The sequence below is a fragment of the Peromyscus maniculatus genome, chromosome 3, assembly GCF_049852395.1.
Source record: "Peromyscus maniculatus bairdii isolate BWxNUB_F1_BW_parent chromosome 3, HU_Pman_BW_mat_3.1, whole genome shotgun sequence".
Classification (NCBI taxonomy): Eukaryota; Metazoa; Chordata; class Mammalia; order Rodentia; family Cricetidae; genus Peromyscus; species Peromyscus maniculatus.
The window spans coordinates 44,578,956-44,605,246 of NC_134854.1; the positions used below are offsets into that span (position 1 = coordinate 44,578,956).

Consider the following 26,291-nt stretch of genomic DNA (forward strand, 5'->3'; position numbering starts at 1 on the left):
AGAGGTCCCTGGATTTTCACTTTGCCCTTTCTCGGGTTTTTCCTTGGAGGCCTTCATGCCGGCTGACTGCTTATTTCCCCAGCGGGGCCCTTCCTCTGCTCCTGTCATTATCTCCAGGCTCCTAGCTGCCTGTGCATGTCGACAGCTCTTCTGTCTCCACTTAGGAAGGTGCAAATTACAGCGGCTGCTGCAGCACCTTGCAGGCAATGCATTTTCTCAGCACTGGGTCTCGTTCCGGCCCTGACACCCGCCCCCACGGTGTCCTGCTGTGTGCTTTGTTTCCCAGCAGATCTGAGGGTGGAGGGTGGCAGGGGGCAGCTGCATTCATGTCTCTTCTGAAATATGTTTGGTTTGTTCCTGGATCTCCATGCACCTTGGGAAGGAGTCCCGTTCCGTCCCGTCCCCCGCCCCCAGCCCGCCCCCGTGTGATAGCCCTGTGATAACTAGATTTAGCTCTTTTGGCCATGAACACACTTCACATTTTCATAGTCTGGTGGAATACCTGGATCTCTAGAACCCTTTCTTAAGCAAATGAGACCAAATATGTATACTGAGCATGTATACTTTCACAGGTCCTACACGTGTATTTGCTTTTCAAGGTTTTTTCCTTTATGGAAAAAAAAAAAAAAAGAAAAAAAGACATATAGGTATAGTTGTGAGTATAAAGATGACTATGATATCATGTTAAAAATGATTCATTCAACCTAGAAGATCAGTTTTACTTTTGATTTTAGAGTAAATTAATACCTTCTTTTGAGGGGCCCTAAAAGCACAGTGGACTCTAGGCACTGTAGTTCTTTAATGGATATGCTGGCCCTGCTGTATTTATTTGATAGCTTTTCCTGGTGGCTTAGGTTTGACTAGAATATTATTTTCTTATGAAGACAGTTAGAAAGTAGGTCTGGAGCTTGTATTTTTTTTTTTTTTAAAGGGGGCTGGTCCAGCAAAATAGCTCAAAGTTTTGTCAAAAATGCCTGCTAGCCAGAGTTCTATTTTGGGAACCCACAGGGAACTCATTCCTGAAAACTGTCTTCTGGCCATGTGTGCAGTATGACCTGTATGCACACACACACACACACACACACACACACACACACACACACACACACACACACGTTGGTTATGAGTTGAATACCTTCTCTAGCCCAGATGCTCCTGGAGGGGTACAAGGTTGATGCCAACAGAAACTGAGTGGACCCAGTGCTTAAAGAAGTGTTCAGACCCAGGCATGGGGGGACAGTGTGAGGGATGACAGAGAGGCATAGGCATCAGAGGTCTCCGTGGCTGACACCTGAACAGAGAGCAGCCGGGTTCCAGAATGACTTTCTTCCTTCCCACCTTTCTCCTATAATCTGATGGCTGGACATAAGCTGGGAGGAGTCTGAGGGTCTTAACCCGCTGCCTTCTCATTGCTGGATCTCTGAATGGAACGCAACTCAACAATTCCATTCCTGCCTCTGCTCATGGTGTTCATGATCTGGTGTTCCTGCTATAAGAAGACCCAGACTTCATTATAATATGCCACCTGCCTCATAAATGCTCATAAAAGTCTCTCATGTCCACAACCTAGGGCCCACCGGGCTGCTAGTTTTCTTTTGGGACAGCCTACTCCAATCTCTCTTTGAAGAATTTGCTTTGCTAAAAACAAACAAACAACAACAACTTCTACTTAAGCTGTGTGTGTGTCTACTGTAGTCTTTCTAGGAGAGAAGAACCAAGAGACAGAGATACACCATCACCTCTCGTGAGGTTTGGCTTGGTAACAGGGCTCTGTGTGAAGCTGTTTACAGGAACTTCCTTTGTTCTGTGTCTTCCCTGTGAAGCAGGTGATTTTAGTCACTTTCCTTCCCATCTCACATAGGAAACACACCTGGAGAAGTCAAATTTCCTCACCCTTCTATCTCTCTTCTCTAAACTGCTCTGTTGTAAAACATTCCTGGTTGTAGCATGACAGTGAACACCCCAAAGCGAATGGGCTTGCCATGGGGAGGGGGGCAGTTCTATCTGCAGAATGTTCAAGTGTGGAGCCCATCATGGGGCATCGCAAGTGCTGCCTCTGCCCAGCAAGGACAACGTAGCATAGACAGAGTCCCCTCAGTGGATGCTCTTGTGGGGAGGAGAGGCAGGCTAGTAAGCCCTGCTCCCAAGAGCCGCGCCTGTCACACTTCAGCCTCCAAGATCTATCCTGACTCCCCTCAGGTTGAATTACGTACTTCCTTCAAGACTTTCTGGAGCACTTGGGAGTTAACAGGGCTCCTTATATACATGGGATCAGAGGTTTTCACCCATCTGGACTGGATGCTTCTTAAAGAAGGCTATCAGAGTTTCTTACAATGGCCACACAATAGATGTGATGTCTAGAACCTGGGCTTAATGAGTGAAGGGGGGGGGATGGGTTTTTACAACACATGCGCATGCGCACTCATACATACATACACACACACACACACACACACACACACACACACACACACACACCTTTCTGCTTGTCTGTGAATTTTGTGCTTGTACATATAAACACATGAATTATAATTTGAATTTCATGTGCATATTTACTCATGGCTGTTATTTGTACAAACACTGCATTGAAATCAGAAGCCTTTACTATTAATACTATCTTGATAAAAGAGCCTATGCTTGGTTGGTACTGTGAAGCAAAAACAGGCAACCTCAACCCCTCATGGGGATCTGGTAGTCAAGACAAACAATTAACCCAGGCAGAACAAGATAAAAACCATGGCTGGGGGGGGGGGGGAAGGGAGGTGGGTAATCAAAAAGTGATGGACAGGTTCACTCTATACTGCTATAAGTTGATGCCAGTCCTGGATAAAGATGGGTGGAATTTAAGGATAAGTACTGAGCAGAACTTCATGTTTCAAGAAAGTTTGCACTGGACTTGGTAAACACTGAAACGTCTCTCAAAATTGTAAACTGTGGTGAAAAGTAGAGAATTTTCAAGCAGAGGGAAACACCAGGGGTATTTATAGATTAGAGTCACTGAGTATTGGTAGAATAGATGGTTATATACAGAAAGCAGAAGGACAAACCAGGAGACTATTCCAGCCATCCTGGGGGGGAGGGGTCTGACTGAGCCTGATTGCTCAGGAGGAGGGTGGGGGGCAATGGAAGAACAGCTGCTGACCCAGAGGAACTTCATAAATGAACATATAAAACCTGGCGTCATTTGTCTAGGGCCTAACAAATTGAAGGGGATGTTGATAAATGCCAGGACGATCCAAGATCAGGAAAAATTAATATAATAAAAGCCACTGTTTGTTTAATAGACAGTTAACACAGGCGCTTTCTCAAAGGGTCTTTATTGCTTCCCTAGTTACCCTGAGGATCTTGGTTAAGCTGGAAGTCAGCCAGGGGGCACCAGCTCTCAGGAGCCAGTCACCGGCAAGCTGACCTGAGCAGAGCCAAGCATTTCCACGTCTGTTACGTGTTTTGATGATAACACGCTCCGTGGCCATTCCTGTCAGCCAGTCCATGGGCTGGAGAAAGGTTGGTAATTTGAAAGGCACATGGCATTTTTATAAGGTGCACTTAACTTCCAGGCCTTCTGGGCTAAAATTTTACGAGAGTGACGGGAAAGGTCAGGGGCCGAGAGAAACGGAAAAAGTGAAAGCAGAAAGAAATCGATGGCATGTTTTTAACTGGGATGGGGGTGGGGGAGGACATTAAAAGTTGCCACATGTGCACGTGGACCTCCTTTCAAAATATGCTGACAGAGCCAGTACCAGCATTTCCAAGTCATACCCGAGGGCACCAAAACCGAGCTCTGTGAGGGGAGCTGTCACAAGGCTTGGGACGGCAGAGCCAAAGTCCCTGATGTCCATCGCCAGTTCTGAAGGATCTAGGTCTCCAAAGCTACCAAAGAGGTCAGTGTTTACGGCAGTGACCACAATTACATGTGTGATGATGGTGTGAGTCTCATGCTGGATTCTGTGGCCCTAACTGAGCATTTTAGCACTTTTTTTTTGTTAAGGAATGCACAATTTTCCTGGAGGAAAAAAATGAAACGATTTCAGATGCATTAGCATTAATTCCAGACTCAAGGGGGGGGGGGCAAAGAAATTCATAAACTCCGAGCCAGGCTATTTTCTGCTGGAGCCACCTCGGGGAACCACGTTCTGGCCCCTTTCAGACTGTATCTTTTAGGCTTAGAGTCCATGCCTAACCAGGAGCAAATGGAGACATGACTGGCAACACCCCCCTTTCCCAGAAAAACAAGAATACTGGCATGGGATTGTGGGATTGTTTTGAACCACAGACATCAAGTGAACTTGGCGAACAGTTAACACTTACGAGACTTGGAAAAGAAATCCAAAGAAGTGATCCTGACATAAAATCTCTCAGAGGTGTCAACGCTAAGAGGGCCTGGGCAAAAGGTGCCCTCATTGAACAGTTGGTGACTGATGGACAAGGAAGGCAGGCCTACCTTATTTGCAGTCTCCAACCAGGAACCATCATGAGTTACCCTAAGGCTGATAATAGGAACATCTGTTAACCGTCCGCCTCTCCACCAGTGAGCACACAGCGAGAAATGATTTCCGAGTTTCCTTCAGGCAGAGCCTCCTTTGTACAGTTGGGGTTGAAGGTCTGTGTTCTGTTTGGTCAGTAATGGCATTCCTGCCTTGGTGTCGGTATGGGGCTCTGACATCTGCATGGGAGCCTGGAGCCAGGGCTACTAGCCAATCTGACACTTGGCCGCATAGGTCTGTTCTCCAGTGAGAATAGGGTGCTTCTGATTCTGACTGTAGCCCGGCAAAAATCATGGATGCTAACAAGTGCAAATATTAAATGTATAAACATGGGGTTTGGGCATATTTTTGAAGTTTTTTCTGAGAAATAATTTGTATTCCTAGCATCCCAATTTATATGTCCATCTTGATGATCACTGACAGACACCTACAGTAGTACAGTAGCTCCCATAATCAAAATACAGGACATTTAAATAAGAAGTTTGTACAGGTTTACTTTTCATTTGTTTCCTGATACTTATGGGGTATGTTAGAGCACGTGTGTGGCAATGAAGGAAGCAGAACCTTCACCCCAGTGCAAATGCTTATAAGACTTTTAAAATCTCATAATCAGATAAGGAAGTTTTTAGATTTTAAGCCTGGCATCATGCTTAAAATCTAATCAGATCAGAGAGTTGCTGCCACAGTAGGGCTGGTTTCTGTTTCTTAAAGACCTCTTTAGAGACAAAAGGAAATATTTTAGAGGCACAGAGAGTATGTATACTCAACTTCTGGGCTTGGGTGTAGGGGTGGAGTTTGAATTCATACTTCAGCACAACCAAATTAGAACCTATGCCTGTGTAGAATACAACCTTCAGTATCTCACGAGATCCCTGGTGTGGTAGTTCGAATGTAATTGGCCCCCAGAAACTCATAGGGACTGGCACTGTTAGGAGGTGTGGCTTTGTTGGAATAGGTGTATGGCCTTATTGGAGGAAGTGTGTCACTGTGGGGGCAGGCTTTGAGGACTCCTTTGCTCAAGCTACACTCAGTGTGACAGATTCCTTCCTGTTGCCTGTGAGTCCAGATGTAAGAACTCTCAGCTCCTTCTCCAGCACCATGTCTGCCTGCATGCTGTCTTGCTTTCTGCCATGATCCTACTGGACTAAATCTCTGAACTGTAAGCCAGCCCCAGTTAAATGTTTTCCTTTACAAGAGTTGCCGTGGTCATGGTGTCTCTTCACAGCAATAGAAACCCTAACTAAGACACCCAGTGGCTCCTTTCTCTCATTTTGTTTATTCCCATTTCCTGCCCGCAGCGTTCTCTGGCAGGACCGCTTCAGAACCATGCTTATTGGTCTCTGAGGAACCACCCATTGCCTGAAGTATATGAAAATGGCCCCAAACAACCGCTGGAGGGCTGCTCTGTAGAACCTGTAGCCCCGGAGTAGGGCACCAGGGACCTGGCTCCAGGGCTTTCCCAAGCCTCTTTATCAGCACTTCCACAGCTCACATCTTTGTGAAGTGAAAAACTCATCAGCAAGTGAAATATAGCCCAATGAACTCACTCTGTTCTGTTCTTGGCATCAGAACAGTTTCTGCTCAGAAGATCGGGCAACTTATGAGATGCCCTGTAATGCAGAGCAGGAGGCAATGGAGAAAAGTAAAGAAAGGACCTTGTGCCAAGGGAGGTGCTGGCAACAAGCCCACAGCGCTGACTGGCCTTGTGTGTTGTAGGACAAAGTATAGGAAAAAGGGCGCTCTCTGAGGCTGTGAGGGCAAGAGCGCAACTGCACACGGCTGAGCTCTGGCAAGGAAGCTATTATCCCCCACCTCAAGGGCCAGGGGCAGTTTCTGTCCCTGAAGCTCAATGGGGTTCAATCATATGAGCTTACTGCCTCCCCACCCCCATTTCTAGTGTTCCAGATGCTTCTACCTGTTTTCTAGATCTCTAAGAAGCTCAGGGTCTCCATGAGTAAAAGCAGGTATGACTTGGATGCACGCACACGCTGCGCAGTTCAAGTCTGTTTTCTATGGATGTGATTTTTCATCCATACGTTCGTTATCCATGCAGAGCATGCCTGTGTTTCCGAGAGACACCAACATTGACGCTCCACTTTCTGTCTCTTGAAATCACCGAACAAAGCTGGTAGTGACCATACGGTGGCGCTGCCTCTAAGTGTTCCTTGCCTATCTAGGTTGTCAAGAACAACAGTCCCCCAAACCATCTCCCCCTAGTTTGTCCCCTCTCACCCATTCTCACAGCAGCAGGGGGTTCTTTAAAAAACCCCACAGACATGCTGCCCAGAGCCCTCACTGGCACCTGGTCACTCTTGGAGTAAACTTCAAACATTTTCAAATTCCTTCCCATGCTTTATATGGCCCCCAGTCAGCTGCTTCCCACATGCTTACCTGACTTGATCTCCAATTATCCTTTTTCCTTCTCCTGTGGCTAACCTGCCTGCCGCCCCTTATACATACTAACCAGGGCAGGCATGCTATCTATCCCCTAATATCCGTCCTCACTGACAGTTATTTGAAATAGTTTTAAAGGTTTATTTATTCAATGTGTATGGATATTTTACCTGCATGTATGTATGTGCATAACATTCATGCCTGGTGCTGTGGAGGTCAGAAGAAGGCATTGCACCCCCTGGAACTGAAGTTACGGATGATTGTAAGTTGCCATGTAAGTGCTGGGGACCGAACCTGGGTCCTCTGTAAGAGCAAGTGCTTTTAATCATTGCACCATCGCTCCCCCGGCCCCCTGGCAATTTTTAACTGGACCCATGATCTCCTCTCCGACTCTTGTACAACTCAGCGTTGTCAGGAACTAAGTTCTGCCCGACGGGCTGGGGGTGAAGACAGTATGCACAGCTTAGTGAAGAGAAAGAAGAATGAGCTCTTTTCACCCCTTTCTCTCTGAATGGCTGGAAAAGGCATGTGATGGCAGGAGTAGAGACACCTTCTTGGGCTATGAAGTAGATAAAGATCACATAATAGCAATCCTACTGCTCTCTTATTCAGTCTGGAACTTTCCATCCAGATTACTACAGGAGAAGGAAATATGTTCTATCTTGGATTAGCCTCTGTGGGTTTGGACTTCTCTCTTTATCCACTAATGGGTTCTAAGCACACCAGCAACTTCTCTCCTTAGGGGTTGTCCTTCTTGTTCCCTACACCTGAGATGTGTTTCCATAGAAACCATGTGCCTGTGTGTTTGACATCTTCTGGCCTCCTGCTTATGTGTCAGGCCCTCAAAGAGGCCTTCACTGGCCAACCAAACCTACAGAGAGCAATCCACCCATGTTGATGAGTATCGTTAAGATCTGCATAGTAAGTTCCTGGCCAGCCAGGGCTACATCGTGAAACACCATTAAAAAGGGCCAGACAGCACATCAAACAAACAACAAGGCTGGGCACATCTGAGTTCAGAGGTGTGATGGTCAGTGTTGATTACCAGCTTGCTTGGATTAAGAAAAAACACCTAGTGGATTCCTGAAGCACACCTCTGGGGTATGTTTGATGTTTTCCTAGAGATGATTAGATCATGAGGGCTTTGACCTAATCAGTGGATTAATGCCTTGATGAAGACATAAATAACATTACTGGATGCTAGTTGAAGGCAGGAGGTGGGAAGTAGATGGAAGAAGGAGGCCATTGGGGTCACGTCTTGGGGGCTATAACCTGCCCTGGCTACTTTCTAAATGCCCTTCTCGGAGCTTCTTGTCTGCCATGATGTGAGCTGCTCCACAACCCATCTGTCTGTCCCTGTTAGGACACCATGATGGGACCAAAATCTCTGAAAGCACGAGTCAAATAAGGTTTCTGTCAGGCATTGTTCACAGTGACAATAAAAGCAGCTACGACAGAGGTGAGAAGACTTTTCTGAGTCACTTGAGTCAGCTGGAGAGCAGATCTGAGTTCTCAGCTGTAACACCGGCCTTTGTCCTTTTTCTTTAGTCCCTTTTTTTTTTCTTCCCTTTTTTTCTTTAGCCCTTTTTTTCTTTAGACCCACGTTCGGGCGCCAAATGTAGCTTGATTTTTTCGCCTCGCCCACTGTCAGGACAAACCTGAAAAAAAAATACTAAAGACAAAGTCCCTTAACCAAGAGGCGCTCCAATAAAGTGTGATCTGAGAAGAATCCTCGCGTGGTGGTAAAGAGGATTCAGAACTCAACACACGGAGCGGTGACGTCGGTAAGTTCTCCAGGAACGGTGACGTCAGTAAATGCCCCACAGTTCCTAATTCTCTCTCTCAAATGAGCGGCAGCCGCCGGTTTGAGTTACTGGCGGGTTCCTGGTGTGTGTGCTTAACCTGCAGTAAGGCGGAAATGAGGCCTCTGCAAATGGAACATTAAGCTGCGTGGTGGATTTAGCCTTTGCTAGTAAAAAAAATAAATAAATAAATAAATAAAAGAGGTTTCTGGGCTACACGCTGCTTGGATAAAAGTGTAGACCCACTATTTCTGAGACTTGATAAGCCATGTAAAAATGGATATCACACAAAGAGTTTGGATTATATTGTCTTTGGGATTTTTAACTGCAGAAAAACATTTGATCGTAAAAGATGTTGAGTTAAACCAATATGTATATATTAAAGATATCTTGACTTTAAAATTTGGATATAAGGATGTGTTACTTTGGAAAGGAGACTCTGCTTTTGTCTCTACAGAAAGCCAGAGGCTATGGATTTGTTCCAGATTGAGATACATCAGGTTTGATCAGCCAAGACCACCTGAAAGGTCTCCGATGACACCATGGCCCAGATGATCCAACATCCAGAATCGTTTCAAGGCAACTGGCTCAGACGAAACGGTCTCACGGACTACTCCATGATCCTAAAATTTTCTTTGCATCCCCATAAGATACAGCGCCCCCCTCCAGCAGGAAGTAGTTAAGAGAAGCTACGCCCAAATTCCCAAATATACCAAGCTGACTTTGGAGATGTGTAAAAGTTAAAACCTTCCTTTTTAAAAAAAAAAAAAGAAAGGGGAAGTGCTGTGGGATGTTCTGTATGTCCTGTGGGAGCCCATTCTCAGGTTCTTTGTGGCGTTACCCAGCAGGTCCGTATAGAGGATGATTAGGACCATGGGCCTGAGTGCAGGTGTTTGAGATGGTCTGCACTTGGCTGTGCTGGGGGATGGTCTGTATGTCAAGTTGCTCTGATTGGTTAATAAATAAAACCTGATCGGCCGTGGCTAGGCAGGATAAAAGGACAGAAAGGCAGAAGGAGAAGCTGCTGCAGCCGCCGCCATGACCAGAGACACTGCAGCTGCTGCCATGACCAGCAGCATGTGAAGACGCCAGTAAGCCACCAGCCACATGGCAAGGTATAGATGTATGGAAATGGATCAATTTAAGATAAAAGCACAGTTAGCAAGATAAGGACCGTTAGCAAGAAGCCTGCCACGGCCATACGGTTTGAAAGCAATATAAGTGTCTGTGTTTACTTGGTTGGGTCTGAGCGGCTGTGGGACTGGCGGGTGACAGATATTAGTCCGGACTGTGGGCAAGGCAGAAAACTCAAGCTACACTCAGCATTCACGGAGAACAGCTTGTGAATAAACGCCAATTAAATTAGCCCCAGGAGCATATTATTGCAAAAACAACCCTTGCTAGAGACAGACTTCTTCTGCTGCCTGTTACCCTTCTAATAATTCATGCTATGAGCAGGAAATATTGGTTTGGAAGAGAAGGCAACCTTTGAAAGGAACAAGCTGAAGTGCACTTTGTGGTTTCAAGATCCTAGTGTCAGAGACGTCGTATTGACCTGATCAAACACAGGATGTGTGCAGGGAACCACAAACTGACTGATCAGCTGAACACGGTAACTATGACGCACAATCTCAAGAATTAAAAAGATAGCTGGGCGGTGGTGGCGCATGCCTTTAATCCCAGCACTTGGGAGGGAGAGGCAGGCAGATCTCTGTGAGTTCGAGGCCAGCCTGGGCTATAGAGTGAGTTCCAGGAAAGGCGCAAAGCTACACAGAGAAACCCTGTCTCAAAAAACAAAACAACAACAACAAAGAATTAGGAAGCTACATACCAGAAGACCTAAAAGTCATTAGCCTCTTTTTATGCAAATCTCCCACTGTTATGTAAGAATGAGAATTAAGTAAGAATGCTAGCCTGGAATTAGGTTATGGGGCTGCAGTCCCAGCCCTGCAATGGACAGCTTTGCAGCTACAGACCCCAATTCCTTAATCTCTCCTTTTACTGTTTTGAGGGAAAGAGTTTGAGACTAGGTCTTATGTAGCCTGTTTGGCCTTCAGCTTGCTGTGGAGCTGAGGATGACCTTGAACTCCTGATCCTTCTGCCTCTGCCTTCCAAGTATTGGGATGGCAGGTCAGCACTGTCACACCTGGCTGTCAATTCCTCCATCTCTTTAGGCTCAGTCTCAACAGAGAGGTGGAGAATCTGTGCCTCTTGTAATTGCTGTCTCTAGTATATCACAGTGAATCTTCAATCTATAGTTTTGTCCTTTAGCCTCAAGCCACCCTCTCTCTCCACTGGACTCTCACAACACCCTCTTCTCTGGCTTCCTGCCTCTATTCATAGTCTTCCTACTATTTGGTTACACAGAGTCCAAATGATATCTTAAAACCCTCCACTAACTTCCCATTGGACTCATCCTAAATTTTAGACTACTTGTGCTAGCATGTCCCATGAAGTATCTAAGCAACTTCCTGCTGCCTCCTCCCTGGCTTCTGCCTCTTCCTTTTCCCACCTCCTGTACTACATACAGCTGCACTTGATTTCCTCTGTTCAAGAAACCAATCGCCTTATCAGGCCTCAGGGTCTTTGCTCCTGCTGTCCCCATTAACAGGACTGCCTGGTCCTTACATCTGGCTGCTTCAAGTCCTCTCTAGGGACCTCAGGATCTCTAACATCCTACTGGTTTAATTACCTTCATAGCATTTATCAGTAGCTTAAATCATTTATGTATTTATTCATTATCGGTTATTCTTTTTTCCTCCCACCAGAGAGTCAACTCCAAGAGATTGATTTTTTTCCCCCATTATAAAAAAGGCGTAGAGCTTTTTTTTCAGTCTGCTCTCTTTGCCAGGGGAAGATCTGCCCCTTACGAGTCAAATTCTTGCCAGGGAAGCGGGAGTGGATATCAGCTGAAAAATAAATCCATATATAATCCCTCAATTCTACAAGGAAACTGCGGGTTGTTTTGTTTGTTTTGTTTTTCTTTTCTCTGAAGTCATTACATCACAGACATTCTAGGTAACAGCAAAAAGAAAAGGTGAAGCTTGAAATGATCAAAATTGCATGGTATTTGCAGCAAGGAGCTCAGAGCCACAAAGCAAGGCTTAATACAACCTCCATATGCCTGGCTTTCTCCACAGCGATCCTGCTGGAGATCTTGGCCACTGTCACTCACCATTAACAAACAGCCTCACTTGCTTCAGGGTCTACTTCCCACTTTCTCCCTCTAGCTCCACGGAGACTGGGTCTGAGCTTCTCTTATTTCTCCTCTGAGTTGCTATGTCCAAGGAGCACTGTTTTATGATGCTACATGGTTATGTAATTCTGTATTCATTGCAATAACCTACGTAACACAATTTTTATTTTGGAAGTCCTAGTTTATTTCATTGATAACCCAAAACCTCAAATAACTGGCCACTTGATAAATGAGGTACAACAATTTCTCTCATTTCAGGTAGACCGTCTCTCTAGGTAGCAGAAAGGGAAGCGCACAAGTAGGAAAACTCCTTGCCCTGGGGGATTTTATTTGTACAGCTACCCACCTGTGATAGGTAACCTCTATTGTCAACCTGACTGGGTTTGGAATCACCTAGGAGACACACCCCTGGGTAGGTCTGGGGAATTTCCAGAAAGTTTTAAATGAGGAGGGGAGACCTACCCTGAATGTGGGTGGCATCACAGGCTGTGTTGCAGACTGAGTCAAAATAGAAGAGGGGTACCAGCATCCCCTTCCATGGACTTTCTGGTCTCTGACGAGGGAAGTCACAATTGCATGTGCCTGCTGCCATGCACTCTGCCAAGATGGGCTTTACCTTTTAAACCAGGGGTCGAAATGAACCCTTTCCTTTCAGTGGCTCTCAGTCAGGCATTTGGTCACAGTGGCTAAAACAGTCACAAATCCATCACCTTGCAGGTGGACTGGGCGAGACGGCCTGGGGCCACATTCTCATCTTTCTCTTGAGTGCCCCGTGGTGACAGTTTTCTACCACTGTGCCTCTGGTGACCAATTTTTCTCTTTGTTGTGTTTGGGAGGGAAACTAGGCGGAGCACTTCGGGCTCACCCGGCTTCTGTGGAACATGGAACCTGTAGGGTGATTGGATTTAACTGAACTGTCACTTACACCTTCCAGGAGAGGGAAAATCAGTTTTCTCCAATGGAGTGACTCCAAGGTAGGCCTCATGTTCAGCAACAGTTGGCCAACATATATTGGACTCCATAGTTTTGTGTGTACTTTTATTTGGTTACAATTTGGTGCCTTTTTTTTTTTTTTCCAGTTTTGGTGTTGTTTTATTTCGTTTGCTTGGTTTTGGGGGGTTTGTTGTATTGGGTTTTGGGGTTGATTTTTGAGAAAGAACTTAAAGTTGAGTAGGTAGGAGTGGGAGAGGAAAGGAAGAGTTTGGGGGAAGAATATGATCAAAATATATTTAAATTTAGAGATTGTTTGAAATAATAAAAATATAGCAGGAATAAGAAAAAAGAAAGTGGAGAATTATTCCCTGGGGGCCAGGCTTTCATTATAAATGTGTATATCTCAATTGCGAATCTTATGGGCTACAAGTAACCTCAGACTTTTTGTATTTTTTAATCATTTTACATAGAAAAAGGAAAAATAGCTTCCATGTATTCTGAAAAAGTTAAAATTCTGATTTGTAGAAATGAGAATGAAGGCATCTCAAACACCAAAGCTGCCGTGTTGAGTGGCTCTTTAAGATTTTAAAGTTGGATGTGGTCATTGGACACTCAGAACTCAGGGCCTATTCAAGTCCTGTTGGGTCTGTGAGCCTCGCTGTATAAAGGCCAAGGAATGCCCAGCTATAGTCACAAGGCAGAGCAGTAACGGACTCCAGAGCTTTTAGAGGCCAAAGTTGTCACATTCTGGTTAGTCCGGGGCAGGCTGACAGAGAAAGGTGAAATATTTCAGAGGGGCTGGGGGAGGGGAACCACTCTGAACAGCAGCCAGAGACCCAAAGGCCCAGCAGACTTCACACAGGGGATGCTAAGTAGGCTAAGGCCTATTGCAATCAGCTGTCAGAGGAGAGGGAGGATCAATCGGAATGGAATGAAGACATTGATCTTAAAAGCAGACCCGTATTGTTAGAGTTGGATGCAGAGATGGATGAGAGATGGCTCGCTTCAGTCTTCCCACAGCCAAGGTGCTCCTCACAGCTTACTTCTCAGGCCCCAGTGGCCATCCAGCCTGTCTTTAAACTGTGAGCTCGAGGCTTGCCCAGATGCTCTGGATTACTGAGTCCTAACTCTAGGCTCCAATCATCTCCTTATCCACAGCATCCTTATTAAAATCCCAAGATCCACCAGTGCTAATTGACCCCACCTCTTCAGTCCCAACACACACACAAGCGGTGCCCCCCTCCCCCCGTGCCACAGACACACTTACAGACGGTCAAAAGCAACCCTCCTTTCCCCTCGTTTCCTGAGGCCCCTTGCCTTCAGGCTGCTCCCCAGTGTCTGCGGCCATTCTCTAGGATTGCCTTCCCGTATTCCTTCTGGATTGGCAGTGTCCAACTCTCCTCACACTGTGGTACCTCTAACTGATAATGTCCCAAGGGTGCCCATTGTCAGCTCAGGAGTTTTTGTTCAACCTGGCAGCCCCAGGGTTACTGACTTCTGACTCTGACCCTGCGTGAACAGTGCTTGGACATTCTTCTTCCATGTGTATAATGGATTTTGAGCCTAAATGTACAAGCTTATATATTTAGTTGATTTGGCTCAGACGTACAGCCACGTAAAATAGTGATGACAGCTCACATTTACTTCTAATTTCCAAACTATCAGAGTACTTTCACACATGCTGTAAGGGCACAGCTGGATCCCCTTATTTACCGTATCCCTTGTTCTTCCTGATTCTCCATCATCTGGAAACTGGATTAGCAGGAAGGTCATCAGTTGTCACTCATAAACATATTGGACGGCAAGGAATAAAGGGCCCAGCACTGTGAAATGCCTTGCCTTATTGGGTTATTCACACTACATTCCAGGGATGAGGCAGGCAATAGGTCACCCTGCGAAATCTCCATGAATAAGATCTCTGCAGATGGAAAAGCACAATAAAGAAAAATAAAGCAACGTGAGGGAAGAGAAAGCACCTGGCAGGCTGTGTTACAGACAGCTGGCCAGGGGAGGGTTCTTGGAGCAGACCAGAGGGAAAAGGGAAGGGAGAGGCAATGGACCCTTAGAGACTGCGTGAGACTCAGTAATAATCAATTGACTTCCTGCTCTGCCAAAGAGAGTTTCAAGCAAATTTTGACTTTTGTTCTTACTATCAACTAACTCAGAATTTGCCTCACATTAGCTAAGAGCCAATACAACGATTAGCACACACAGCACATTGAAAAAAACTGTTGAATGAGTGGAGAACACACCTTGAGGCGAGGTGTTTCTGATGCACTGCTGAAATCAAGAAGCAGGAGGTCCAGCCCGATCGGCCAGGGTGTGTGATGTTTGTCCTGTGATCCCACCGTCCCTCTAGGATGTAATTAGATTCTGATCAATTGACCATAAATTGTCTGCAGCCCATTTCGAGCTGCTTCTGGAACCTAAGCTACAATTCCAGACTAATTAGATGTAGTGTAGAGTCACAAATGTAGGTGAAAGGTGTCTCTTCTCCCTAATCTTGGAATCTACGCCTAAGAAATATAGTTCACTTGGGATGACTTGATTCTGAGGAATTCTATCTTGGGATGTACAAATCACGTGATTCTTCCCAAAGCTCTCATTCCCTACTTAGTAATATAATCCAGAATCTTACCAGTTTATACTTTCTGGGTACTATTTAAAAATATTGTTTTAAAATAAAAAATATTACTTTATATGTACATGTGTTTTGCCTGCATGCAATTTTGTGTACCACATGCATGCCTGGTGCCCATGGAGGCCAGGAGAGGGCACTGCATTCTCTCTGGAACTGGAGTTATAGATGGTTTGTAAACCGTCACATGGGTGCTGGGAACTGAACCTAGGTCCTCTGCCAGATCAAGTGCTCTTAACTGTTGAGCCATCTCTCTAGCCCCGTAAGAAGATAATTTTGAGAGATGGTATTTCATCATCTCTATTTTCAGCACTCTGCAGATTTGTGAAACTTCCCTTAGATTACCTGCTCATTTCATCCACAAATGCCTTTATCATTCCCAGGTGGGATTTAGCTAAATTCAGGGGACAAGAGTCTTGTAATTATGTTAAGGAATTAGTGACTTATATATCAACTACCATGTAGCAGGAAATACTTAGAATGGGAGAAATAGAAGAAAGGGTGGGACAAGGAAATTATAGAAATAAATATGGTCCAATCCCTGCACAGAGGAAGTGGGCATTGGAACATGTGTGAAATACACAGATAGAAATGGAACTAAACCAGAGCCACAGAAGTGTCAAGTCATGACACCAGCAGGGAGTGCACAGGTCATGCAGAGTTGGAAGCTGCTGGTCCAGGCACAGTGAAACCCCTGGGCAGAGGTGGACAAACAGGTGTGTAGTAGGACATGGGGAACTCCATGTAGCTATCAGGTAAAGCATTAGGTAGAGATCTAGGTGAGAAGACGCTTGGGAAACTGATACCCAATGGCTGATGGTCATGCTACAGAGTCAGACGTTCAGGGATGTCACTGGACAGCCCAGCCAGAATCAGTCCCTGCAGGTTCCTGAGTAGGGATGACTTGGTCAGCTCTGTGTCTCAGCAGAGACTTTTATTTTGTGGAAACTTCACAGGATGCAAGGCAGAGCCTGGTTCCTCCACCCCTCTCCTTTGCATTTGCCTCATTTCAAGGCTTTTTTTTTTTTTCCTTGTAAAGAAACTTAGGCCAGTGTCCTCTGAACAGATTTCCCTGGAGAGGCACAGACGATCACTTTAATTGAAATAGTTTTTGTTTCTAAAAATGCCTAAAGTATCTGAAGTCTCCCCTTATAGAGAATATTATACAATACTCTCCACAGTGTTTGTGTCTTTTATGGCTTGGAAGGAGCTTTCATTTAGTTTTTGTCCAATGACTGCCCTTCCAAATGGGTGAGAGATGGAAATGGAAGTAGAGGATTAAAATGCATTTTTAACGGCCTGGAGATGAGGGCTCAGTGATGTAGAGCACTTACTGCTTTATCCGAGGACCCAAGTTCTAATCCCAGCACTTACACTGGGTAATTCCATCATAAACCCTTGTAATTCCAGCTCCAAGTGATTTAAGGCCCTCTCATGGCCTCCCTGGGCACCTGCATGCCTGCATGCACACACATACACACACTTTAAAAGTGCAATTTGACTCTGATTATTTGTAATAAAGAATGCTATCATTGAGTTACTTGTTCGTGGTTGTAAAGATTTAGAGTGAAAAAATGGATGGCTATGAGGACTGCATAGCAAGTCCTCCAAGCTTACATAGTGGCTCCTTAGCAAGAATTTAGAAGAAAGAGTATTTAGTGTACATTAGAATTAGTTAGGAAAAATACTGACTTGTATAGATTTTTTTTTTGAAGACAGCTTTTCTTTGTGATGTCTAGGCTGGTTTTGAATGAGTGGGCTCAAGTCTCAAGAAATCATTTCATCTCAGCCCCTCAGGTAACCCTCTGTGACTAGCTAAATATTAAGGAATTAAAAGAAATCTGAGATGCATTGGCCTCTGGCTAGCTGGTCACTCCCAAATTAATCCGTTGGAGTATCCAGAAAGAAATAGGAGGCTAGTTTTCAGAACTTTGAAAAGAGCCCAGTGGTTTTAATTAAGGATAAACATTTCACACTTGCGTTGTTCTGTTGGAAATCTCATGGGAGGTCAGAGGTGAAGACATGATGGACCTGCACCAGGGTAGTGTAAGGGGCTATTGGAAAGCCTCTCCACGGAGGTTGGTGTCCTTCTATGTGCATAGCCTGGGACTTGGTGGATCCCAACAGGAGGATCTTTGTGTGTGGAAGCATATGTATGGTGTGTGCACATGCTTTCCTACATGTGGAGGAGGTCAGAGGACCATCTCAGGTACTGGTCCTTGACTTACACCTTCCTTGAGACAGGGTCTCTCGTTTGCTTCTATGGACGCTAGATTACCTGGTCTGTAAGCTTCTGCAGATGCTTCTGTCTCTGACTCTGACTCTTAGATTATAGATGTGTGGTACCATGTGAGGCTTTATGCTGGTTCTGGAGATTCTTATCAAGGTCCTCATGATTATGAAGCAAGTGTTTTCCCCATTGCTCCATTCCCCAGCCAAGGAGAAGAAACTAAAACCCAAAGCACAGTTCTCTTTCACATGCATTGGCTCAATTATTCCGACAATCCTGAGTTCCATGGGGCATCACTTCAAAGCTCCCAGAACAGAAGAGACTGCCTTTCTGTAGCAGCAGGGTACCCACTCCCCTTTTGTCCTCTGCTTGGTACAGTTGGGCTCCTCACTGTCTCACCTGAGACTGAGCGGCACAGAGTACAGCTGGAGACCAGGGTAGTCACTGGCGGTACAGAGAGCTTTCTCCTATCCCATGCATCTTACAGCGCACGCCTAGGCTGTGGCACATCCTTTCACTAGTGAGACAACACCAAGGCCACATGTTTTATGTCAAATTATCTTGAATCTGGAAGTCTTGGGAATGTAAAGGCCAGGACATTATAAAGAGACTGTGTCCTAGGAATCAGATTCGCCCCTCTCCACCTAGAAGGTGCTGTGACTTAGTTTCCTGATTTATAGGATGTGGGCAACATTAGATCTTAAAATGTGGTGAGACTTCATGGGGACAATAGTGCCAGAGTCTTTAGGAAAGTCAATGGGAAAGAGTCGATTTTGAGAAATGGTTGCTATTATTAGTTCCCTTACTGATTTTCAGTAGCTGTGGGATTTAAATAATAGCCAGCAGCTATACATGGAAGGCTTTTAAATAGACTGTTAGGGGCTGAGGCTTGGCCACACACTTCAGATGTTGACTTTTAAAGAAAGCACCCCCACCTGAGAGGGTTAAAGGTGATGAACTGGCCACTTGAACATTTATTTTGTTGAGTAGGTGTTATCTGGATGGGGACACTACCAGGACAGCATCAGAAAGAGCAGAGGAATAGGTAGCTTTCCCCAAGTTCTGTCTGTGTTCCTCCCTGCCCTGATCATCTATCTATCCACCTGATGATTTCTTCTGGGTAGAGCGAGGTCATGTGTCAGCAGAAGCCGTGGGTCAAAACTCAGGCTAGCCTGGCTAATTCAGAAGAAATGGCCGTGTATGTAGAGCGCCCATTTTTGACTTGAACTTGATGACTCCAGAGGAGCACTGGCTTCCCCATTATGATGGATTTTATTTCTCTCTGGTTCTGCAAAGAGCAAAGCGTGTGTGCAGAAGTGCTCATCACACTTCCGGTCCTCTTGTTCCCACAAGGCAAGCTCAGCCTGTCGCACCACCTGTCAGGTGAAGAATTCCTCCATGTAGAAAACTGAAGGAGTTCTAGGTTTCCTAATTCTTACTCAAAAGAAGAGCTTCCTTTCAGATTTCAATAATGTAAATCATAGAGCACAGGGGGATAAGCCACACCGATGATACAGAAGGCTGTGAACTTCCAAAGTGCTAATGATGAGGGTGAGGTATTATGCAAAGAAAATGCCGAAATCAATTCAGAGAATCAATTCAATGTTCTACCAACTGTCGATCCGATCGGGATTCTGCCACCACTAGGAGAGAAACCAATCTCGAGAGTTCTCTGTAAATGTGAGGGTGAAGAATCAAGCATCTTCAGGAATAACCAAACACTAGGCTAAGTTTTGAAAGGGGGGAAACAAGCAGACCATTTGGTGCCATGCTTACTCCCTTAGAAATAGGCAAAATAAACAGAACCAATTAAACTAAGATAACAATTGTAGGACGCTATATGCTTTATATTTCTTCAAGATATTAATTCTATAGTTTTATTTAGGGGATATTGTATTTTGCAGGAATGTGAAAGCATGCTCCTTTCTGGTGGTACTTTACAGTTTGCTGTGTATAGGTGTGTTTCTAAGCTTACAGAGAGAACTTGATATTATTATTATTAGCATCCTTACTGTAGCAACAACAAACTACTTTGTTTTAAATTAAAAAGAAAGCCCTTTGCTTTAAACAAATATGAACAAAATCCCAAGGCATCGAGCAATTCACACTGTGTAGCTCTCAGCTTCCACCTGCTCATTCTCTTGCGTTTACACACACACACACACACACACACACACACACACACACACACACACACACCCTGGGCAATGAAGGAAGCAGTACTCCACCACATTTCCCTTTGGGGTAGAAAGTACTATTGGTGCTGTTAATGCTGCTAATGCAAACCTAGACACTCTAAGTGACACTGTCTTGTAGCATTTCTGCTCCCCAAAGAACACAGACCTTGTTGAGACCACCCGAGCTACAGCGAGGCATCTCTTAACCAAAAGCATTGCTTTGCAGAGAGGTTGAAACCCAGCCACACTATCCCTGTCACACTGATGTCCTCTTAGCTTGGACTTTAGGAGAGCACTATTTATTACATGGAGATAGTGACTCAAAGTCTCCAAGCAGGAGCCCACCAGTTGACCATACTTGCCTCTTCCTTTCAGCTTGCTCAGGTGTGCCCTTGCCTTGTGATGCAGGTGGATTTCCCACTGGCCGGTCACGCTTCAGCCGCCCCTAATACAGTCCTTTGTCGCCAGATGCTGGAATTTCCTGCTTGCTGCTCCCACCACTGGTGAGATCAAACTCTGAGCTACTGAAAGGCAGGTGAAGGGAGGCTAGAAAACATGGAGTGGATTTCTGGATCATCGGTAGCAGATCTGACAGAAGCGCTGCAGCCACCACACAGCACTCAAAGAGAAGCCTAAGACATGGACTGGAGTTGTGCAAAAATTATTTTATTTTGAGTACAACATTACCCACTGCTTTCACACACTGGCGACACACACATCTCAGCAGTGGGCACGGCTCTTGGGGTGTCTGACCACCTGCTCCCCTGTGTGCTCTGACCCTGCGGGGCTTCCAGGAGATCGTTGAGGACCTGGGCTTTGGGGAGAAACTTGGTTCTCAGTTCAGTTTTCACTTCTGTGAAGATAAAGGACTAGTCTCGCTGTGGGTGGCATTAATAGTGGGGTTGGTAGGGGAAGGGAGGCTCTGCTGATTTTACAGGTGGGGAATGAGACACAGAGGCTGCGCCATGGGATTGTTTCTGAGCGGGACATTCTGTACACTGAAATAAGGAAGAAAAATACAATATTTACTGCTCTTGAGCTTAGAGTGAGCTCTGGGTCCCCTCATTCTTAGAGCAGGGGCTATGACCCACCCCACAACCATTTAGGAAGGGTTTGATCATTCCATAGTTTCTGGGAGCATCAGAATATTTTGGTATCCTATAAATCAGGTAATATTTTTAACTTTTATTTGTTTTATCTTGAGACAGCGTCTCACTATGTAGCTCTGGCTGTCCTGGAACTCTATATATAGACCAGACTGGCATCAAACTCACAGAGATCTGCCTGCCTCTGCTTCCGGACTGTTAACACTACTGGGATTAAAGGCGTGTGCCACCACACCTGACCCTGTTTTAATTTTTAGTGTGTGTGTGTGTGTGTGTGTGTGTGTGTGTGTGTGTGTGTGTGTGTGTGGTGCAGGGCCATGGCATGGAGGTCAAAGGACAGTTCTCTAGAGTCTTTTCTTTCCTTCCACCACATGGGTCCTAGAGCTCCTTAGAGCAAGTACCTTTACCCACTGAACTGTCTCCTAGGCCGAAATCAGGTCTTTTTCCATCATGTGCGTGTTGCTTCTCAAAGAAAGGGAAGGTCAGGGAAATAGGGAAGGTGAAGGAGGCTTCCTCAGAGAAAGCACTCTGCCTCTCTCCTGGTCCATCGGCAGTGGTGACTTTTCCTGCATCCACCCCATTACTGGGGCAGCATCAGAGATAAGAGTTTGCAAAGGGCAGAGGGTGAGGCGGAGGGTGGGAAAGCTTTAGCTGTGGAGAGTCATTCACCAGGACCTCTGCTCAGCTGTCTTCCTTAAAGGAAGAGCAGGGCACAGTGTTGGCTTCATGGGGATTGTGGAGTCGCCTCCTCCAGGCACTGCTGGAGGGATTAGGATCCACACAAGGATACAGCTCAAATCAGATTACAAGTGCTAGAAACCCTCAGAATGAGAAGCAACTCAGCCCGCACTCTAATGGCTGTTCAAATACATGCTCATTGTAAAGACAACACTCAGGCCAGGCTATGATATGCCAGGGTATAACACCTTGGAAAAGTCACACCCACAGGGACAGTGTCTGTCAGGGTACCAAGGGAAATAGTGGGGAGAGGGGTTGGCTACAAAGGTACAAGGGGAACTTGGGGGGTGATTACTTTGTTCTGCATATTGATTACACTAGTGACTGCCTGGATATACAGATTTGCCAAAAATTCATGTAGTTGCATCACAAAAGATGGTTTTTAGCCTATATATTTAAAAGCTCCGATAAAGCCACACTAAAGATTAATCATGTTTAAGAACCTTTTGTCCCCGCAACCAGATGCCCCTCTTTCCCCACCACTTCAGGAAGTTCTACAGACAATGTGACTACAGCTTGTTCCTTGGAGGGAACCCATAGGCCTGGACAGTCATGAGAACATGTGTGCGACATCCAATGTCCAGCACAGACTGCATGGTGCAGGGCCAAGAGCTGCCTGGCAAGATACTAAGCCCACGTCTACTTCAGTTTCCAGAGTGGTGAGGGATTTCCCTGCAAGAGGTAAGACCAGCAGCCGAGCTTTAGAGATGGAGAAGCAGACAGAGAAGGGCAGATCTTGGACAGAGCAGCAGAGGGGACACACTTGCTGATGTGAGAAGAGTAAACCAAACAGATGTGGGGGCTGAAAGCAGCAGATCCTCTCTGATAAAGGTCTTTGAACAAAGCTTTATCTTAAGTTACTTGTGCATCTCTGTGTGGGGATGTACACCGTGCACAAAGACTCCCGAAGAGGCCATCGGATTCCCCAGAGCTGGAGTGACAAGCAGCAGTGAAGTGGCCAGAGTGTGCTGAATTCAGGTCCTCTGCCAGAACCGTACGTGTTCTTAACCACTGAGCCATCTCTCCAGCCTGCCATGCTTCTCTTCACATGGATTTCACTCAGTGTCCAAGATGTCCAGGGCTGACGCAGGGACTCTGTGCCTCTGTTCATATCTACAGCTTTCTAGGGCCAGAGCTGGGGATGTGGGTTTAGGGACTGCCTAACCCAGAGCCACACAGTTTCCCAGGAGAGAAATGCTCTCGAGGTGCAGAGGGGAGTGGCCTGATGTGTCTTGTCTGAAGACTAGCGGGTGCTCAGGGTAAGAGGAAACTACATAGATCTGTGAGGCGAGGGCTTTCCCTGTCAAACCTCTTAGAAGCTCAAGGGTTAGAGTAGAAGGAGTGTCCATCAAGGACCTAGACAGGTTTGGTGAATTTCCCAGGCTCTGGTGTTAGAGAAGAATGAGGGGAAACATCAAAGGGCCTTCTGTGTTGTTTGCAGCATCTCTCCTGTCCGTGATGCCAGGGTACCACATCCAACCAGTCGGCGTGTCTTGAATGAGTGAAGGAGTAATACTCAGCTAGGTGCTCACACAGGTCCCGCCTCATTTGACCCTAACAGCCGTCCCTGGGAGAGAGATTGGTACCCTTTCTTCCTGGGGCATGCCTGATGCTCAGAGAAGCGAAACACATGACCCAGACTGTCAGAGGTGACAAACACAGCAGCTATTTCAGCAAAGGATGGACGAAGGTAAACCTCGCAGGTCTCTCTTGTCACTGGGAGTTTTCGAATGACAAACCTGAGCATTTTATATTTGGAAACACAGGAAAGATTGATTTCCTAACAGAATGACGAATTTTATGGCCAAACCAATAACGTTAAAGTGTTCCTCAGGGACATGAGTGGAACTGTTTTGCATACAGCTTCTGTGACAATAAGACTTTTAATGATGGCACCAGACTGGGGGACAACAGACAACTTGCCTGCATTTTCTCATCACTGGGCTTATTTAGATGACTTGATATTTGCTTTAGAATATGCTTAATATTTCTGACTCTTATTCCTTTCCTTCTCCCCCTCCTTTCTATCTTTTTTTTCTTTTTTCTTTCTTTCTTTTTTTTTTTTTTTTTTGAGACAAGGTCTTATGTAGCCCAGGGTCGCCTCCAACTTGCTGGATACTAGAGGATAACCTTGAACTTTTGATCTTTTTGTCCTGACCTTGCAAGTGCTGGGCTTACAGGCATGCAATTACGTGGTGCTGGCTAACTAACCTGGGCTTTTATACTCACCAGGCAAGCCTCTCATCAGCTGATCTACAGCCTAGCTTTATCTTTCTTTTTTTTCAGTACTAAACACAAAGTGTGAATTAGACTCAATAGTACATGGTGACTTCTCACTAGATAATCTTTTCTTAAAAACAACTGATCCTTTATTAAGAAAAAAGTTACAACACTCTAGTTTCTCCTTAGATTGCATAAATTTTGTACCTTTTACTAAAAAAAAAAAAAATGCCATCCCTACCACTTAATAATTAGAATGCTGGTCAGTCTCTGCCCTCTTGCAAATCTTCTATTATCATTTGAAGTTTCCAACTCTTTTTGTTTCTCCATATGAAACTGATTTAACTGCATCATATTGTTTCATTAATATCACCAATCTATTAAAGACTGACATTAGATTATTATCCTTCATAGAATTATGTTTACATTCATAGAACTCTAACCTTAGATCTGCGACCCAAGATGGAAACAGAGACACTTTGGACTCTGGATTGAAATCAACATTGATGTTCTTTAAGTTTCTGAAGAATGAATGATGGAGAATCTAGTCTCATAATAAAAGGCAGATATTTAACCTGTGTGGTAGTGATGCTGGCGTACACAGCCATTAGTGTGGAAAGCAGACATGAATACCTAGGCAGAAGAGGGGTGGGAGGGAGGCAAGCAGCTGCTCAAGCCTTTTATTTCATCAGATGCATGAAGGATACAGAGTCTCAAGTTAGGAGAAGCTGGACACTAAGTTGTTAAAGTCATGAAAATAAATATAGGGAAAAATTGAAAGTTTCAGAAAAGGTATCAAAAAGGCTAAAAGTTAAATCAATACAAATCTAGAAAGCTTAGCAAATAGTTGCTCACTGGGAATACAAGGCACCAGAGGGAAATAAAGGGCTAATTAAATGCATCAACAGGCAGATTTCTCTGTTTGCTTTGTGAGAAAAGTGATTAGCTGGGGAGCAGTCTAAAGCCAGTCCCCCACCTTCCAATTCCTCTCCTGGGCCTCTTGACACCTAATTAGAAGCTCAGTGTATGCATAGCCACAGTTAGTCTTGCTCTGTCCTAGAGCCTGGGAAGTGTCTTGTCTCTGCTGGAAGGTGTATCAGAGTTCCTGTGTCAATTGATCTGCTGCCCAGAATGAAGGTGTGAGTCATAATTGGCAGGCTAGGGCAGCAGGAGGCCAGAAAACTCTCACTGAGGTCTGCTAGGTTTCCCACACTCAGTTCTGAGAATGGCAGATTCTTCTTAATGCCCAATAGGCAAGAGTTCATGTTATTTTCCCTGTGTTGATTGTATGCATTAGCGAGGAGACCCTGTGGGATTATAGCCGAGTAGCCTTTCCAGCCCTTTGCCATGGGCTTGCACGGCGGGAGTCCTTTCCTCCTGGGACTTTCCCATGGGCTTTGCAGAGCCTTGCTGCCGTGTTAATTATATTTTCCCTTGGCTGGCAGAATACAAATCAGCTTAGTCATGCTTCTGCATCCTGCAGACACAATGCAGCTGAGAGGGAATTTGGGCTAAGTGTAGACACAAAGAGGAGACGCCTGGTCCTAATGCCTCACCTTCCCTGGTTTCCAGTGGATCTGCTTCATACAAGACAGATCTACCATCTTTACTCACTGGCCTGAAGTTAAAGTAAGAACCAGAGTCTCATCAAAACAGCTTTACCTTGCTATGTCTTTTCAGAAGCCCTACTCCCCCCATACTCCCCAAAGCTCTCCCAGATAATTGCTGGGGTACCCAGGCAGAGCCTGGCATAATCCCTTCTGACACACAGCACTTGCTACTTTCTTCTTCCGTGGAGATCTAGGCACTGGCAGTACTTGCCGGCCTGGCAAAGATGTGCTGGCCCCGGAGCGCTGTGCTAATGCTGAGAATCAGAGCCTAGACACTCTCCGCTGGCACAGCCAGCCTGCTTGGCACAGCTCATGGCTCTTACAGAAGTTGTCTGCAGAACTGCAGGCTCATCAGGATGAGCTGGCTCCCTAGGACATGGGATAGCCTTTCTCCCTGACTTTCCTGGTGTTCACCTGCTTCACCAAAGTCCCCTGTACCCTCTGCAAACCAAGTCTTGCTAGAGTCGTGTGCAGCAAATCCTGGTCGGGGCTTGAAGCTCATTTCCCCCAGGACTTAATCCTTGTGTGTGAGGTCATTTGAATACTAGTCATCACGCTGAGCTCATGCTGGTTCGTTTTTTTAATTAATTTTTTTTATTTTATGTGCTTTGGTATTTTGCCTGCATGTATGTCTGTATGAGGGTGTTGTGTCCCCTGGTACTGGAGCTACAGACAGTTGTGAGTTGCCATGAGGGTACTGGGAATTGAACAAGGGTCCTCTGGAAGGGCAGCCAGTGCTTTTAACCACTGAGCCACCTCTGTT

General features: G+C 45.5%; 1 protein-coding gene across 1 annotated transcript in view; it reads right to left on the reverse strand.

The window, feature by feature from the left end:
- The window catches only part of Cntnap2 (contactin associated protein 2), a 2,081,518-nt gene that overhangs the window by 43,202 nt on the left and 2,012,025 nt on the right, over positions 1-26,291 (reverse strand). The gene's annotated exons all lie outside the window — the stretch shown is intronic.